This window comes from Nomascus leucogenys, chromosome 10 (genome assembly GCF_006542625.1).
Source record: "Nomascus leucogenys isolate Asia chromosome 10, Asia_NLE_v1, whole genome shotgun sequence".
Taxonomy (NCBI): domain Eukaryota; kingdom Metazoa; phylum Chordata; class Mammalia; order Primates; family Hylobatidae; genus Nomascus; species Nomascus leucogenys.
Window position 1 is genome coordinate 67,302,007 of NC_044390.1, and position 18,403 is coordinate 67,320,409.

The 18,403-nt window shown below is 44.6% G+C and overlaps 1 protein-coding gene across 1 annotated transcript in view; it reads right to left on the reverse strand.

The window, feature by feature from the left end:
* LOC100603668 (zinc finger protein 665) overlaps nt 1-18,403 on the reverse strand; it is a 43,312-nt gene that overhangs the window by 21,941 nt on the left and 2,968 nt on the right. The window contains 1 exon segment of the mRNA XM_030821252.1: nt 14,645-14,704. The gene's annotated coding sequence lies outside the window, so the exon portion shown is untranslated.

Genomic DNA, 18,403 nt, shown 5'->3' on the forward strand with positions numbered 1-18,403 from the left:
TTTTATTTTATTTTATTTATTTTTTGCAACAGAGTCTTGCTCTGTCGCCCAGGCTGGAGTACAGTGGTGCCACCTCAACTCACTGCAGCCTTCTCCTCCCAGGCTCAAGGGATTCTCCTGCCTCAGCCTCCCAAGTAGTTGGGATTCCAGGTCGGTGCCATCGTACCTGGCTAATTTTGTATTTTTGGGAGAGATGGGGTTTCACCCTATTGGCCAGGCTGGTCTCAAACGCCTGGCCTCAAGTCATCCACACACCTCAGCCTTCCAAAGGGCTGGGATTACAGCCGTGAGCCACCCCACCCTGCCCCCACTATTTTAAAGTGGATCGCAAGAAAATCTTCCTAACTTTTGCCTCAGTGAAAGGCATCATGTTTGTTATATTGTTCAAATAATTTATCTATCCTGTAACGCCTATGAAGACAGTACCACCATCTTTCAAGGCTATTTTTTACACCAAAATCTTTAGAGAGTCTGGAACGGAAGCTGATAAAAGATGTAGGAAACATAAGGAATGCATGGGGAAAAAACCTCTAAACACAGTGGACTTTGCCCTTTAGAATATGAAAATAGGCCGGATGCAGTGGCTCATGCCTGTAATCCCAGCACTTTGGGAAGCCAAGGCAGGTGGATCATCTGAGGTCAGGAGTTCGAGACCAGCCTGACCAACATGGATAAACCACATCTCTACTAAAAATACAAAATTAGCCAGGCATCGTGGCGCATGCCTGTAATCCCAGCTATTCAGGAGAGTAGGTGGGATTATTTTGTTTTATTTTATTTTACTTGTAAAATGAATAAGCAGGAGAATCGCTTGAACCTCGGGGGGGTGGGGAGGTTGTGGTGAGCCGAGATCGCACCATTGCACTCCAGCCTGGACAACAAGAGCAAAACTTTGTCTCAAAAAAACATATATATATATATATATATATATATATATATATATATGAAAATAATTGATACTTTGAGAAAAAAAGCCCATTAAAGATTCTGGACACAAAGCTTTGTTTTGTAGTGCTGTGGGATTGCTAACATGTCCAGTAGGCAGGAAGAAGGGAGAGAATGACCACAAGGCTTCACAGAAATGTGAGCTCCAGTGGTGATGAGAGAAAGAGTAGAAACCATAACAAAACATTTTGGTTTCCATCCGGTAAAAGTCATGAGGCTTAACTGAACATAATATCAATTGTTACTGCAATGCAACAACTTAATTCTGAATGGATATCTGATTTAAATTGTAAAGATGAGTAATGAAATTTATAGATCAAAGGAGAACAAAATGATTTCTCACACAGCCCGAAAAGCATTGATGTGAAGTATAAAAGGAGAAATGACAATTCAGTTTATAAAAAATTTAAGAGCTGATATTAATAAAAAGATAAGAAAGATAGAACAAAAACCAAGGAATTACTTGTTTCCAGCATATATAGTGTACTCAAATCAATAAGAAAAAGAAATGCAATACAACTGAAAAAAATATTATCTATATGTACACACACACACACACATATCCAAAATACATAAGGAACTCATACAACTCGATACCAAAAACATGAATAACTCGTCCTAAAATGGGCAAAGGACCTAAATAGACACGTCTCACAAGAAGACATCCAAATAGTCAACAGACATATGAAAAAGAGACAGCATCTCTAATCATCAGAAAAATGTAAAATAGAACTATAATGAGCTACCACTTCACACTTGATAGGACGGCTATTATCAAAAAGACAAAGATAAGTGTCGGTGAGGATGTAGGAGAAGGAAATCCTCACACATTGTTATGGGAATGTAAATTGGTACAGCCATTGTGGAAACTACCAGGAGGTATCTCAAAAAACATACAAATAGAATTGCCATTTCATCCAACAATCCCATGTCTGGATAAATATCCAAAGGCGGCAGGGGGCAGTGGCTCACACCTGTAATCCTAGCACTTTGGGAGGCCAAGGTGGGCAGATCACTTGAGGTCACGAGTTCAAGACCAGCCCGGCCAGCATGGAGAAACCCCATCTCTACCCAAAATACAAAAATTAGCTGCGAGTGGTGGCAGGCACCTGTAATCCCAGCTACTGGTGAGGCTGAGGCAGGAGAATTCCTTGAACCCAGGAGGCAGAGGTTGCAGTGAGCCGAGATCGTGCCACTGCACTCCAGCCTGGGCGACAGAGTGAGACTCTGTCCCCCCAAAAAATATATGTATATATAATATATATTTATTTATTTAATACATATTTATAAAAATATATTTTTATAACATTTGGTATAATTTATATAATTATATTTATATAAAAATATATATTATACACACATACATATAAAATCTCCAAAGGAATTTAAAACACAATCCCCAAAATATATCTTGAATTCCCATGTTTACTGGAGCATTATACAGAATAACCAAGATATGGAAATAACCTCAATGTGTTTGAACGGATAAATGGATAAAGACTCTGTGAGATACACATACAACACACACACTATATATAATACAGTGCCATGAAACCTACACACGTGTGTGTGTGCATATGTATAAAACACAGTGTACTAATACTCAGCTTTAAAAAAAATGCCACTTGCAACAACATAGATGGAGCTGGATGATATTATGCTAAAATTATGCAAAGTGAAATAAACACAAAAAAGAACGAGACACGGGCGTGGGGCACGAGGTGCTCACTGCGCAAGCGCAGCCCCACCGCGAGGTTTCCAGCTGGAGGCTGGGAGCGTTCGTGGCTTCTTCCTTTTTTTTTTTTTTTGAGACGGAGTCTCGCACTGTCGCCCAGGCTGGAGTGCAGTGGTGTGATCTCGGTTCACTGCAAGCTCCGCCTCCCGGGTTCACGCCATTCTCCTGCCTCAGCCTCCCGAGTAGCTGGGACTACAGGCGCCCGCCACCACGCCCGGCTAATTTTTTGTATTTTTAGTAGAGACGGGGTTTCACCGTGTTAGCCAGGATGGTCTCGATCTCCTGACCTCGTGATCCGCCCGCCTCGGCCTCCCAAAGTGCTGGGATTACAGGCTTGAGCCACCGCGCCTGGCCTGGCTTCCTCTTTTCTTGCTGAGCCTTCGGAGCTCTGGGAAGTGGCTGCACCTTGGCGGCTCCCCAGAGGGCGCGGTGCTAATCGTAAGTTGTCAGCCTGGGTGGCTGGGCCTGGCTCAGGGCAGGGTTGGGCATTTCCAATGGTAGGGGGCTCGGGCCACCCCTCCGCGGGACCCTCCCGTTGGGACAAGGCCGATCGCCTGGGCGGTTGGAGCCACTATCCTGGCGCGAGACGGTGGACAAGTCCTATATTCAAGAGAAGATAACTTTGAACAGTTTTGAAGGATCTAAAACGTATGTGTCTGCAATGAGGATGAAGAATTAGTAGAAGAGATTAATAGATCAAAAACGTTTGCTGGCTTTGCAGGTGGTGGGCCTGCCTGGGCATCGGTGCGATGGAGGAGACGCCCTGAGGGGCCTTAGCTGCCCTGAAGCTGTAGACAGGTGGCAACGTGGAGGCTCAGCAGTTAACAGACACGAGAAAGCAGCGCCGAATTGCAGGTTTATCCGCAGCTTTTATTTTGAAAACAGTGCCACCAAACCTGCAAATCCTGGTGTCCCAAATGGTCAATACCAAGTTGAAAACCATCTGGGAGAGGAAAAGCATTGTGATTTAGACAGGCCCTCTGAGACTCGTGCAGACCGGCTTTTGAGAAGTGGACAGGTGGTGGATAGATGAGACTCCACACACCCGAGGAGCCCTGCCATGCAGTGAAGAAGCTAGATTAAAGTCATTTCACAGCTGGCCAGCCTCTGCCCACTTGACCCCGAGACAGCTGGCCAGTGCTGGGCTGTGCTACACAGGCACCGATGACCAAGTGCAGTGCTTCTGTTGTGGCGGGAAACTGAAAAACTGGGAACCTGGCGATTGTGCCTGGTCAGAACACAAGAGACATTTTCCTAATTGCTTCTTTATTTTGGGCCGCAACGTTAATATTCGAGGTTGAATCTGATGTTGGATATATATATATATTTTTTTTTTGAGACAGAGTCTCGCTGTGTCGCCCAGGCTGGAGTGCAGTGGCACGATTTCGGCTCACTGCAACCTCTGCCTCCCGGGTTCAAACAGTTCTCTGCCTCAGCCTCCCGAGTAGCGGGGATTACAGGTGCCCGCCACCACGCCCAGCTAATTTTTGTGTTTTTAGTAAAGACAGGGTTTCACCATCTTGGCCAGGCTGGTCTTGAGCTCCTGACCTCATGATCCACCTGCCTCGGCCTCCCAAAGTGCTGAGATTACAGGCATAAGCCACTGCACCCAGCCTCTTTGTATTATTCTTGAGTGCAAATGGTGTCACATGCAGTAAGTGTGTGTATAAGTTTTGATAAGTTTTAATTTTTTATCATAGATTTGTGTTTTTATTTATTTAAAACAGAGTCTCGTTCTGACGCCCAAGCTAGAGTGCAGTGGTGCGATCTTGGCTCACTGCAACTTCTGTTTCCCCTGGTTCAAGTGATTCTCCAGCCTCTGCCTCCCAACTAGCTGGGATTACAGGCATGTGCCAACACGCCCAGCTACTTTTTGTATGTTTAGTAGAGACAGGGTTTTACCATGTTGGCCAGCTGGTCTCAAAATCCTGACCTCAGATGATCCACCCACCTTGGCCTCCCAAAGTGCTGGGATTACAGGCGTGAGCCACCGCACCCGGCCAGATTTGTGTATTTTTTATGGTGGTAAATAATAGAGTAATACTTTATGCATTCATGACATATCTAATTTTTTTTTTTTTTTGAGATGGAGTCTTGCTCTGTCCCTCAGGCTGGAGTGCAGTGGCGCGATCTCCGCTCACTGCAAGCTCCGCCTCCTGGGTTCACGCCATTCTCCTGCCTCAGCCTCCCGACTAGCTGGGACTCCAGGTGCCCGCCAACATGCCTGGCTAATTTTTTCTATTTTTTCAGTAGAGACGGGGTTTCACCGTGTTAGCCAGGATGGTCTGAATCTCCTGACCTTGTGATCCACCCGCCTCAGCCTCCTAAAGTGCTGGGATTACAGGCTTGAGCCACCGCGCCCAGCCCCTAATTTTTTCTTAATTTTTATGATATTTTTAGGTTATGCAATTTGTTTGCTTTTTTAAATTGTTGCAAATGTCTTTAAAATTTTCCAATATATTTACTGGAATAAAACCCATATATAAGACGACCCATGGAATTCAAACCTGTGCTGTTCAAGGGCTGGAGTGCAGTGGCACAATCTCAGCTTGCTGCAACCTCTGACTCCTGGGTTCAAGTGATTCTTCTGCCTCAGCCTCCCGAGTAGCTGGGACTACAGGCATGCGCCACCACGCCTGGCTAATTTTTGTATTTTTAGTAAAGACAGGGTTTCACCATATTGGACAGGCTGGTCTCGAACTCCTGACCTCGTGATCCACCCACCTCAGCCTCCCAAAGTGCTGGGATTACAGGGGTGAGCCACCGCATCTGGCTTTTTTTTTACTCTTTCTATTCTGTTCCACTGGTTGGTGTGTCTATTTTTAAGGAAGTACTATCCTATTTTAATTACTATATCTTCATAATGTAGTTTCAAATAAGGTAGTGTGATGCCTCCAGGTTTGTTTTGTTCAATGAATCCCATGCTCAAGTGTGAAAAAATAGGATACACACTCCATGTAGGACTGGCATCAAAGAGAGGACGTTTCTGTCCACTGTACTTAACAATTTGGCTAACCATCTCAGAAGATCCAACCCACTCCCCTTGTCACCCACACCCACAAACTGTCGCAAAGTGGAAGAGAAGAAGTAGCTGAGACCTCAACAGGCAAGGAAAGCTTAAGACAGCTCCGTGAAGTTTCTGGGGCCCCAGGTGCAAAGGAGGAGCAGCCAATGTTTCCTATCTCTTGGAAGTAGGTCTTCCAAGCTCATGAAATGGGATAAAATATCGATAGGGGCACTTGTCAAAACCATGGAGGCCTCACGTCTCATCTCTGTGGACAGAAAAATAAGGATTTTTGATTGAATCAAGCACAGAAGGAGAGACTAAGGAGGAAAGCAACCCTTTGGAAAGGAACCAAGAGTTCACAGAAACCAAGTAACTGATGGCTGTAGATCACGATGAAGCCTTTGCATGTGTTGCTGTTTGAGCTGTAGCACCACTGCAGGTTCGAAGGATAAACTTTTACACATCTAAAGAACAGAGTAATAAGTGGTAGGGAAAAAAAGTCTTATCAGTGATCACAGGATATAAACTTTTGTTTTCCCCAAAAACTCTCCATTTGCAGGGTGTTTCTCAAACACTGTCTAATGAGATGCTTTCTCTCTGCCCATCTGAACTCTGACCTGTGATCACACTTCTGATCCACTCCCACTTGCTATTGTCACTTGGCTCTCCACATTCCAGGGCTCCTTCCCTTGTTCCAACAAGGAGATAATACTCAGATCAAAAGGAGAGATTCCTGCTTATGAAAAGAAAGAAGGCCAGGCATGGTGGCTCATGCCTGTAATCCCAGCACTCTGGGAGGCTGAGATGAGCAGATCACCTGAGGTCAGGAGTTCGAGACTAGCCTGGCCAACATGGTGAAACCTTGTCTCTACTAAAAATACAAAAATTAGCTCGGCGTGGTGGCTAAAGCCTGTAATCCCAGCTACTCAGGAGGCTGAGGCAGGAGAATCGTTTGAACTCAGGAGGCAGTGGTTGCGGTTGCAGTGATCCGAGATCGTGCCATTGCACTCCAGCCTGGGTGACAAGAGTGAAACTCCATCTCAAAAAAAAAAAAAAAAAAACAGAAAAAAGAAAAAAAAAGAAAACGAAATATAATGTGCTGCGGCTTTCCAGAATCGCACCCTTAGGTTTACATGAGAAGAGAGGAAACTACAGATGGATTTGGAAAAACATTTCAACAATTGATCCACTGAATGCCTCCTGAGTGGTTAGCAAACACCACCCTACGCAGATATCTAGCTTTCTTCCATGAACCACTAAATCAAAAGCACAGAAGTAGAAAACAGAAAATCAAACATTTTAAAAGTCTGGTACAAGGTATTATGCATACAAAGCTCTAAAACTCTCCACAAAGTGGGCAGACCATCTCAAGAAACGGCAAGATTAAAGTTCAGATTCTGCATGATCAGGCTTTTCATTTCTGAGTCAACAGGACATCAATCCTCATTGAGGAATGCAGGGGCTCTCAAGAGACTCACAAGGGAAAATGAAAACATACACGAGAACAGACCCTGACTTCTAAAACAAAGTCATCCTCACCCAGGGAGACCAGGTTCCTATAATTCTCCAACATGGCATCCCTGTACAAAGTCTTCTGAGCAGGGTCCAGGCATGTCCACTCCTCCTGAGAGAATTCTATGGCCACATCCCTGAATGTCAATAGACCTTGAAATAAAAACACATTTCCCCAAGTAACTATGAGGAAAATTTGAATCTTCACATAAAACGAGAAGAGGAGAGAGCTGTAAGAATAGGTTCAATTCCAGTAAGCAGACTGATACATCCAGGCTGTGATCACGGTACATACAGACTTGATCTTCATCCCCTTTTCCTGAAAAGAGCTCACTTGAAATCTGTAAGGTGGTAAGTATCTTTTTGTACATCAGTGAGACTAACTGGTGGCTGAAGGGGGCTAGATAGCTTCAGGGTATGGGCTGGACACTGGAAAGACCAAGGCAAGATTACAGGGTTAGGCCGGGCGCCATGGCTCATGCCTGTAATCCCAGCATCTTGGGAGGCCAAGGCCAGTTGATCATTTGAGGTCAGGAGTTTGAGACCAGCCTGGCCAACACAGTGAAACCTTGTCTCTACTAAAAATACAAAAATTAGCTGGGCATGGTGGTGCGTACCTGTAATCCCAGCTACTCACAAGGCTGAGGCAGGAGAATCACTTGAACCTGGGAGGCAGAGGTTGCAGTGAGCCGAGATCACACCACCACACTCCAGCCTGGGCTACAGAGTGAGACTCTGTCTCAAAATAAATAAATAAAAATAAAAATAAATAAATAAAAGATTACAGGGTTGGGACTTCCAGGCTCAATCTCCAACACTGCAAAAGGGAAGAAGGGCTGAAGGTTCAGTTGAACATCTATGGCCAATAATGTAAACAGTCATGCCTATGTAATGAAGCTTCCTTAAAAATGCAAAAAATTAAGGTTCTGAGGAGCATCTGGAACAGATGATAACATGGAGGCTCCTTGAGTGGTGCACCCACAGAGGACATGGAAGCTCAGAGCCCCTTCTCCATATCTCACCCAATAGATCGCTTCCATCTGCATTCTTTGTTATATCTTGAGCAATAAATGAATCAATATGAATCAAGTGTTCCCCTGAGTTCTGTGAGCCACTCTAACAAATTAATTGATCCCAACGAAAAGGTGATGAGAATTTACAACTTCAGCCAGTTAGTGAGAAACCCAAGCCACAACTTGTGTTTGCGAATGGCATTGAGGTGGCTGCACCCTTGTGGGACTGAGCCCTACACTTGTGGGATGTGATGCTATATCCAGACATCATCAGAATTGAACTGAATGGGAGGACACCCAGGTGATATCCACTGCAGAATTGCTTGATTGATGTGATGGAAAACCCAACACATCTGGGAGAATGGAAGAGTTCTGTGTTGCAAGAGTACAGTAGAAGAAACTGAATCCGGCTGGGTGTGATGGCTCACGCCTGTAATCCCAGCACTTTGGGAGGCCGAGGCGGGTGGATCACCTGAGGTCAGGAGTTCGAGACCAGCCTGGAAAATGTGGTGAAACCCTGTCTCTATTAAAAATACAAAAATAGCCAGGTGTGGTGGCAGGCACCTGTAATCCCAGTTACTTGGGAAGCTGAAGCAGGAGAATCATTTGAACCCGGGAGGCGGAGGTTGTAGTGAGCCGAGATCACACCATTGCACTCCAGCCTGGGCAACAGAGCGAGACTCTATCTCAAACAAAAACAAACAAACAAACAAAAAAAGAGAAAATGAATCAGTTTTTCCCTATATTCTCACACACTAAGGTTTATTTGAGCAAGTTATGTCTGCTTAATCCTGTTTTATTATTCTTTTCCCTAAGAGGTTATGATATCCTCTAAATTAGTGTGGATTTCTGTTTTGTGGAAAATAAATATACAGATACAAAATCAGCTGGGCGCAGTGGCTCATGCCTGTAATCCTAGCACTTTGGGAGGCCAAGGTGGGGGAATCACTTGAGGTCAGGAGTTCGAGACCAACCTGGCCAACATGGTGAAACCCTGTCTCTACTAAAAATACAAAAATTAGCCGGATATTGCTTGAACCCAGGAGGCAGAGGTTGCAGTGAGCCAAGATTGTGCCACTGCACTCCAGCCTGGGCAACAGGGAGACAAACAAAACAAAACAAAACAAAACAAAACACAAAACAAAACAGCCCAGCACAAGTTTATCTCTACCAGTGTTAGGTAGATATTATGTCTGACACATCAAGTAATATTCAGCATCTAGATGACCTAGAGAATGAGTGGTGTCTTCAAGGATGACAACATCCACAGTGGCTTTGAAGAAAAAACAAGTCAGAGTCTTAAAACTATGATGAGAGCAATAGCAATGACACGGATTTAAGAACAATGCCCATATGCGAGATAGTATTTTAAATCCTTCATGTGTACTAACACATACAACACTGTAGCCCATGAGAGAAAGATCTGCTCCCATTTTCCTGTGGGGACAACTGTTTCACAGACATGCTGAGAAACCTGTCTCAGGTCAAAGGGCTAAAAATGGCAGAGCAAGTACCTGTACCCAGGTGTCTAGGAATTAAAATTAAACCTAAGCAATCAGTTAAGCAACAGGCAAGCTACCTGAAAGAGCAGCTCACAATGCCCTGAATAATCTTCCAAACGGGTAAGTAGGCGGTTTGGAATGCTACAGCATTAAGGAAGGCTACATAGTCAACAGCCTTCAGAGTTTTCATTTCAGAACCTCAGTGTCTGAGATCAGCACAAAGGAGTCAATGTATCTGTCCAAGGTTCTGAAAGGGTGGTCATTTTGGAAGAATTCATTTATGTAACGACGTGTACCAACGTCTAACAGATTCCCAACATCCTTTTATGCAACATCTATCAGCAGCTGCCCACAGCTCTTTGGTTTACCATTCTACTGTGAATGAATGACATGTAGATTGGTCTGAATAGTTTCTTGGTCATTAAACTGGTTAGAAAAGAACTTTCCTAGTCTTTTAGATGCTACGCTATGGCTGAAATCCTCTGAACTACTGTGAAAATGAGGTTTAAAAAATAAGAAATTGGCCAGGCATGGTGGCTCATGCCTGTAGTCCCAGCATTTTGGGAGGCCAAGGCAAGCAGACTGTTTGAGCCCAGGAGTTTGAGACCAGCCTGGGCAACATAGCAAGACCTTGTTTCTACAAAAAAGTAAAAATAATAACAAAAGTAAAAATAAATACAAATAAAGAAGTACAAGAAATGAGAGAATGTTGGAGAATGAAGGGTAAAATGATGTGGAGCAAAACTGGCCACAGAATGTGTTAATATATTCAAGTTCAAATAGTGTTTTATGAAGAAAGAGACTTTAAAATATCAGGGGTAAGCAAATTTAAACTGAAAACAGAATAAAAAGTCCTAGAAAGATATAGTAAAAAGTAGTGTCTCTCTCTTTGCATAAAGTAGTATAATGTAGTTTGCACACATTTGGAAGACAACCAGCTGGCAAAGAAATTATCTCAAAGAACTATACAGGAGCCAAATGAGATTATCAAGGACAACAAACCACTTCCTTTATTACAAGGTCACACTTACAGAAGAAAGCACATGTAAAAGCCTAATTTCAGCACTGAATTCAGGATTTTCTCACTGGAAATTTGGGTAGAATCAAAAGAGAAAACAAAGATAAAAGTGGCTATGAGTTTTGGCTGAGCCATCCCAGCACTTTGGGAGGCCGAGGCGGGCAGATCACGAGGTCAGGAGATCGAGACCATCCTGGCTAACACAGTGAAACCCCATCTCTACTAAAAATACAAAAATAAATTAGCCAGGCGTGGTGGTAGGCGCTTGTAGTCCCAGCTACTCGGGAGGCTGAGGCAGGAGAATGGCATGAACCTGGGAGGCAGAGCTTGCAGTGAGCCGAGATCGCACCACTGCACTCCAGCCTGGGCGACACAGAGCGAGATTCCGTCTCAAAAAAAAAAAAAAAAAAAAAGTGGCTATGAGTTTTGTATAAATATATACATTTCTTTCTTTATTTTTTATTTTTATTTTTTTTTTGAGATGGAGTTTTGCGTTGTTACCCAGGCTGGAGGGCACTGGCTTCAGGGAGCTTCCAGAGGGCTGACACGTGGAGGTTCCTGGAGGACAGCATACCCAGGGAGGGCAGGGAAGCTCTGCACCCCTTTCCCCACACCTCACCTTATGCATCTCTTCACTGGTATCTTCTGTAATAGTATTTATAATCAACCAGTAAAACTGAGTGTTTCTCTGACCTCTAAGAGTTGCTCCAGCAAATTAATCCAACCCAAAGAAGGGTTCATGGGAACCTCAACTTGAAGTTGGTCGGTCAGAAGTTTCAGAGGCCTGGACATGCAATTGGGAACTGAGCCATCAATCTGTGAGATCTGACACTGTCTTCATGCAGACAGTGTTGGAACTGAACTGGAGGATAGCCAGTTGGTTGCTCGCTGTTTGTTGGTGGGGAGAAATCCCTCGCATTTGGCCACAGAAGTCTTCTGTGTGGATTGTGGTGTTGGTGTGAGAGCAGAGGAAAACATGGTTTTTGAGTTGTTTTTCCTAAACGGCACCAAAAGTAAATTGACACGTGGTCACCTAACTGAGAAAAACTGAAACTAGTTCAAGGCTAACAATATGGTACTTCACCAAAGGTCATTATATACACAAACGCATTTATGCCCATATGTTACCATCCTATTAGTTCATTAATAGATAGTGGAGAGCAGGCCAGGCATGGTGGCTCACACCTGTAATCCCAGCACTTTGGGAGGCCAAGTTAGATGGATCACCTGAGGTCAGGAGTTTGAGACCAGCCTGGCCAACATGGTAAAACCCCATCTCTACTAAAAATACAAAAATTAGCCAGGTGTGGTGGCGGACACCTGTAATCCCAGCTACTCGGGAGGCTGAGGTAGGAGAATTGCTTGAACCTAGGAGGCGGAGGTTGCAGTGAGCCGAGATTGCGCCCCTTCACTCCAGCCTGGGCAAAAGAGTGAAACTCCATCTCAAAAAAAAAAAAAAAAAAAAAGACAGCAGAGAACAAATTTAAGGCCATAGAAAATATTTAAAATATGATTTCAAACGATAAAACACATAAAATTTATTTAAATGATGGTATGTCTTTTATAAAACCATGGGCGTATGCATCTATATAATCATGTGTGCACATCACACATACGAGTTAAATTAAGTGAAATAAGGAGATGTGTCTCAATGATGTATTTTTTTGATGATGTCTTTATTTGTCTTTTTTGCTCATGTGCATTTCAGAAAGTCTGGGACAATTAAAATGCATGAATTATACTTAATTTAGTTTACAAACATTTTTGTAAATTAAGCTGTAAAAATGCTAAAACAAAAATATGTAAGAACTTGTACTCCAATTGGTATTAAATACAAATATTAAAAATACAGATACCAGTTTTTCCAGTTAAATTTAGATGTTTAGGCATTAACAAAAGCCCAATGGAGGTTTTAGTTTATTTTACTTAAGAAATCATACGATTAGGACATTTTTTAATATCATACATTAATTTAATAGATTTAAGAAGTACGTATTGCAACAATACTTACTCGAAGAAATTATTGGATAATTAAAAATCAGTCCAAAAAGGAAATTTGAAAAACACCCAAAAGTTAATATTAAACAAGAAAATTTCACCAAACATCAGAATCAAGCAGTAAATGCTGGATGCATTTGCTCTAAATTAAAATGGAGAAAATGGGCTGGGCGTGATGGCTCATGCCTGTAATCCTAACACTTTGGGAGGCCAAGGCGGGTGGATTGCTTGAGCTCAGGAATTCGAGACGATCCTCGGCAAAATAGTGAGACCCCCATCTTTACAAAAAAATATAAAAACTAGCTGGGTGTGGTGGCAATGCACATGTAGTCCCAGCTACTTGAGAGGCTGAGGTGGGAGGTTGGCTTGAGCCCAGGAGGTGGAAGCTGCAGTGAGCCAAGATTGCATCACTGCACTCCAGACTGGGCGACAGGGCCGGACCTTATATCAAAAAAAAAAAAAAAAAAAAAAAAAAAGGAGAAAATGGGGCTCACCAAGGCTCCAGCTAAAGCCCACTTCAGAACTTGCCTTAGCTGAGACCAAGAAAAAGGTAAAGTAGGAGCTGGATCTGTTAAAACTAAGATGACATACTCACAACCCAGGAGAAGAATGCACTGAAGTGTAAGAACTAATAACGATACTGTGAAAACAAGCTTCATTCTTTAGCAGCTCTCATTAAACACAAACACACAATACATCTCAAGAGTACATTAGGAATTATACAATGCTCCCTATTAAAATACATTTCCAGACCTATTTAAAGAAATTATAAAACTGTACTGAAGTGATGATGTCAATAAAATAGAGGAATAGGAACTTCCAAACACTACCTCCACCACGGAGACACAAATTTAGTAGCAATATATGAACCAATTGCCTTTGTGAGAAATCCAGTAATCATGTAAGAGGTTGGAACTCTTAACAGAAGTCTAGTAGGAAAATACAGGACATCTGCTCACAGAGGCCTTACCCTGGCATGATGCAGTGTTACTGCAAGAAAAACACCAATTTCCCATTTCTCCTGGGAGAGGAAAAGTATGAAAACATTCATCCAATATTCTGTCTTTTCAGGGTGTTGCCTGAGGGATAAGTTTCTCTCTTGGTTGAATATAAGTAATGAAGGCTGGGCGCGGTGGTTCACGCCTGTAATTCCGGCACTTTGGGAGGCCAAGGCAGGTGGATCGCTTGAGCTCACGAGTTAGAGACCGGCCTGGGCAACATGGTGAAACCCCATCTCTATTAAAAATACAAAAAAATAGCCGGGCATGGTGATGCACGCCTGTAGTCCCAGCTACTCAGGGGGCCGTGGCAAGAGAATCACTTGAGTCCAGGAGGCAGAGGTTGCAGTGAGCTGAGATCGCGTCACTGCACTCCAGCCTAGGCAACAGAGCGAGACTCTGTCTAAACCCAAAAAAAGAAAAAGGAGTTTGGAGTCAGAAACACAGTGACTCACTTGTTCGGCATCAAATGCAATATAAATGAGGCTACAAAGCTTTCCCCACAGTGGTCTCATTTTACAGCATTTTGTGGGTGTTTGTACACAGTAACATCTGACTTCATAACCAGCTTCTCTTATCACAGTTTACACAGAGCTGGCAATATATTCAAATATGGCCTGAACAATCCGTGTTGCCCAACAGCACTGACGCCACAGGACCCTCACCCCATCTCCATCCATATCTGGGTGTGAGCCCTTCCCAGGAGCATGCCCAGTGCAGCTTCTTCCCAAGTTCATGTCACTGGGTCATGAGAGATGGAATCTAAGTGAGATGAGAGGGACTGAGGGAAGGCATGGGTGAGTGTGAGCAAACCTGTCAGGCAGGACGCTTCAGACTCAGAGAAGTTTCCCAACTCCAAGGCCCAGGGTTTCTGAAAGGAAGGAGACAGAACAATCCCCCGAGAATATCATCTCACCTGAGGAAGAGCCATCCCTGACTCCTTTGCTTTCCTCTTCCTCTTCTTCCAGGGTTCTACCTTGGGTAACATGAAAGAGACTTTAGAATTCAGTCCTGAATGTCAAAAATACGCTGTTTATTGGTTAGAATCAACACACCCCCTCCCTGGGCCATAACCTTATACACAGGGAAGATGGTCCTCTGCTGCCCACTGCACCAGAAAAGATGCAGGGATAAGAAACTCCTACAGGAAAAACAAGTGAGTTTCTGACCTCTTTCTTTAGAACCCACTCCCCTCCTGGAGAAGCCCCGACACAGGCTGCAGCAGTGGGGAGCTGGGCTGGAATGAGCTTCTGTTCAGGGCACAGACCCAGCCCTGACCAAACCGCATGCTGAGCACAGCCCCCCTCCCCTCTGTGGGTCACAGGCTGAGCTCAGCCTTCAGAAACAATCAGCAGTGCCCTGGTGCTCAATGGTAGATACAGAATAACAGAACAGAACCAATCTTAAATGTCACTGAAGCTGGGCTGCAACTTATTTGAATGAAAATCTCTGCTAAGGGGGCGAAAGAGATGTATTTGCAAAATGCCTCAGCGTTCTTGAGCTCCACTGAGAGGGGCCAAGCCCAGCACAGCCCCCCACCTTCTGGCTGTACTTTCCCTGGGGGCCTTGTTGTCACCAGGATCCAGACAGTGGAAGGTGAAGCAGCACAGAGAAACACGCGGAACAGCCAATATAGACAAGAGGTGAGGGTGGGGGTGGGGATGGAATGCTGAAGCGGGGGTCAGGGAGAGGGTCACAGAAGTCCCCACTGAGGAAGTGATATCAGAACAAAGACCTGGGTTAGGAAGGGTGTTTGCACCTGCAGCTGAGGGGCCAGAGTCCTAGGCAGAGGGACCACCCATGTGAAGGCCCTGAGGCAGGAGCAACTTGGGGACCCTGGAAAAGGAAAGGGGCCTGAGTGGCTGCAATAGAGGGAGCAAGGAGGACACAGGCAGGAGATGAGGTCGAGAGGTCCTGGGGGAGCAGGTCAGGCAGGGCTGAGGTCTTCAAACAATTTTTCTCCCACACATCCAAAGAATGTTTAGGCTGGGTGCAGTGGCTCTTGCCTGTAATCTCGGCACTTTGGGAGGCAGAGGTGGGTGGACTGCTTGAGCTCAGGAATTTGAAACCAGCCTGGGCAACATGGCAAAATCCCATCTCTAAAAAAGGCACAAAATTTAGTCAGGTGTGTTGGTATGGGCCTGTAGTCCCAGCTACTTGGGAGGCTGAGGTAGGAGGATCGCTTGAGCCCAGGAGGTGGAGGTTGCAATGAGCCAAGATCACACCACTGCACTCCAACCTGGGTGACAGAGCGAGACCCTGTCTCAAGAAAAAAGACTAGAAGAAATAATAAATAATTTTTAAAACAATGTATTTCTCGAATCCACTTATTTTTAACTCACAAATAATGTCATATCTTCTATATTTTAAATGCATGTTGACATGTTCAGCTAAGCCCCAGGAAGTACAGGGTAGCCCCCATCCACTCTGGGTCTGCTGGGAAACACCTTTGGGGGAATTCAGGATGACCCTTTTGGACATACGAAGGTGGAGATGCCTGTTCCACCTCCCAGCAGAGTGTTGAGGAGACAACTGGACAAAGGATTCCAGTGTTCAAGGGAGAGGTCTGCAGGGAACAGGGAGCCATGTAGGTGGGTTTAAAGCTGTGAGATGAGATGATAAGGAAGGGCAGTGGGTTGTAGGGTCCAGCCCCACAGGGTCGGTGGGTTTTCTCCTCATATGCAGAGACAAGAGAGTGTAGAAATAAAGACACAAGACAAAGAGATAAAAGAAAAGACAACTGGGCCCAGGGGACCACTACTACCAAGACACAGAGACCGGTAGTGGCCCCGAATGCCAGGCTGCACTAGTATTTATTGGATACAAGACAAAGGGGCAGGATAAGGAGTGTGTGCCATCTCCAATGACAGGTAAGGTCATATGGGTCACATGTCCACTGGACAGGGGGCCCTTTCCTGCCTGGCAGCTGAGGCAGAGAGAGAGAGGAGAAAGAGAGAAACAGCTTACACTATTATTTCTGCTTATCAGAGACTTTTTGTACTTTCACTAATTTGCTACTGCTAACTAAAGGCAGAGCCAGGTGTACAAGATGGAACATGAAGGCAGACTAGGAGAGTGACCACTGAAGCACAGCATCACAGGGAGACGGTTAGGCCTCCGGATAACTGCGGGAAAGCCTGACTGGTGTCAGGCCCTCCACAAGAGGTGGAGGAGTAGAGTCTTCTCTAAACTCCCCCGGGGAGAGGGAGACTCCCTTTCCTCGTCTGCTAAGTAGTGGGTGTTTTTCCTTGACACTAATGCTACCGCTAGACCATGGTCCACCTGGCAACGGGCGACTTCCCAGACTCTGGCGTTACCGCTAGACCAAGGAGCCCTCTGGTGGCCCTGTCTGGGCATAACAGAAGGCTCGTACTCTCGTATTCTGGTCACTTCTCACTATGTCCCCTCAGCTCCTATCCCTGTATGGCCTGGTTTTTCCTAGGTTATGATTATAGAGCGAGGGTTATTATAATATTGGAATAAAGAGTAATTGCTACAAACTAATGATTAATGATATTCATATATAATCATATCTAAGATCTATATCTGGTATGACTATTCTTATTTTGTATGTTATTATACTGGAACAGCTTGTGTCCTTGGTCTCTTGCCTCGGCACCTGGGTGGCTTGCCGCCCACAGTGGTTGTGGACAGGAACCAAGAAGCTCAGGGAGTAAGCCGTGCACACTCCACATTTAGAGAACAGAAAAATCAAGAGACACCAGAAGAGGAAAGCGTGACGTGATCAGTGAGGTATCAAAAACTTGAAAACAAATAGTTTTAAACGGTTAATGGGATGTCCTTAATGCCAGGAAAACAGAAGAGAAAGTGAGAAAAGAAAAAGAAAAGAACACAAAGAAGTTTTTGTGTACTATTCTCTTAAATAGAGCATAGAAGAGGGGAACTTACTACAGATGGAAAAGTAGTTAAGGGTTTTTGATTTTTTTGAGATGGAGTCTCGCTCTGTCACCCAGGCTGGAGTGCAGTGGTGTGATCTCGGCTCACTGCAAGCTCCGCCTCCTGGGTTCAAGCGATTCTCCTGCCTCAGCCTCCCAAGTAGCTGGGATTAAAAGCGCACATCACCACAGCCAGCTAATTTTTGTATTTTTAGTAGAGGGGAGGTTTCATCATGTTGGCCAGGCTGGTCTCGAACTCCTGACCTCAGGTGATCCGCCTGCCTCAGCCTCCGAAAGTGCTGGGATTGCAGGCGTGAGCCACCATGCCCAGCCTTATTTTTTGTTTTAAAGTTGAAAGAGTAGATGGGAAAGGCTTTATTTTCTGTGTTTGTGTGTCTGTGTGTGTGTGTGTGAATAGACAAGACCACTAATCTGGATATGCTCATCAAAATAATTCCCTTGAAGTAAAAGTTGACGCAGTGGAGGGGGGAGCCACACCGTCCTGAGACTGTGGTGCAAAACTGAAGAGCCAGCAACAGCCCAGAGCAGGGAGAGACCATTCCCAGTACCTCCTGAGTTGAGATCACAGGCCTTAAGACAGGTGGGTGGGCCTGTTGGAGAGCTCTTCCCTTTACTGTTTGAGACAGGAAAAAACCAAACTGTTCATACTATTGTCACACTCAACCCAGAATACTTCACCTGTAGTCACCAAAATGTGTGTAGTTCTTCCCACAAGGACCAGTTCTGTGGTGCACTCCCAGTGGTGGGTCCTACAATTT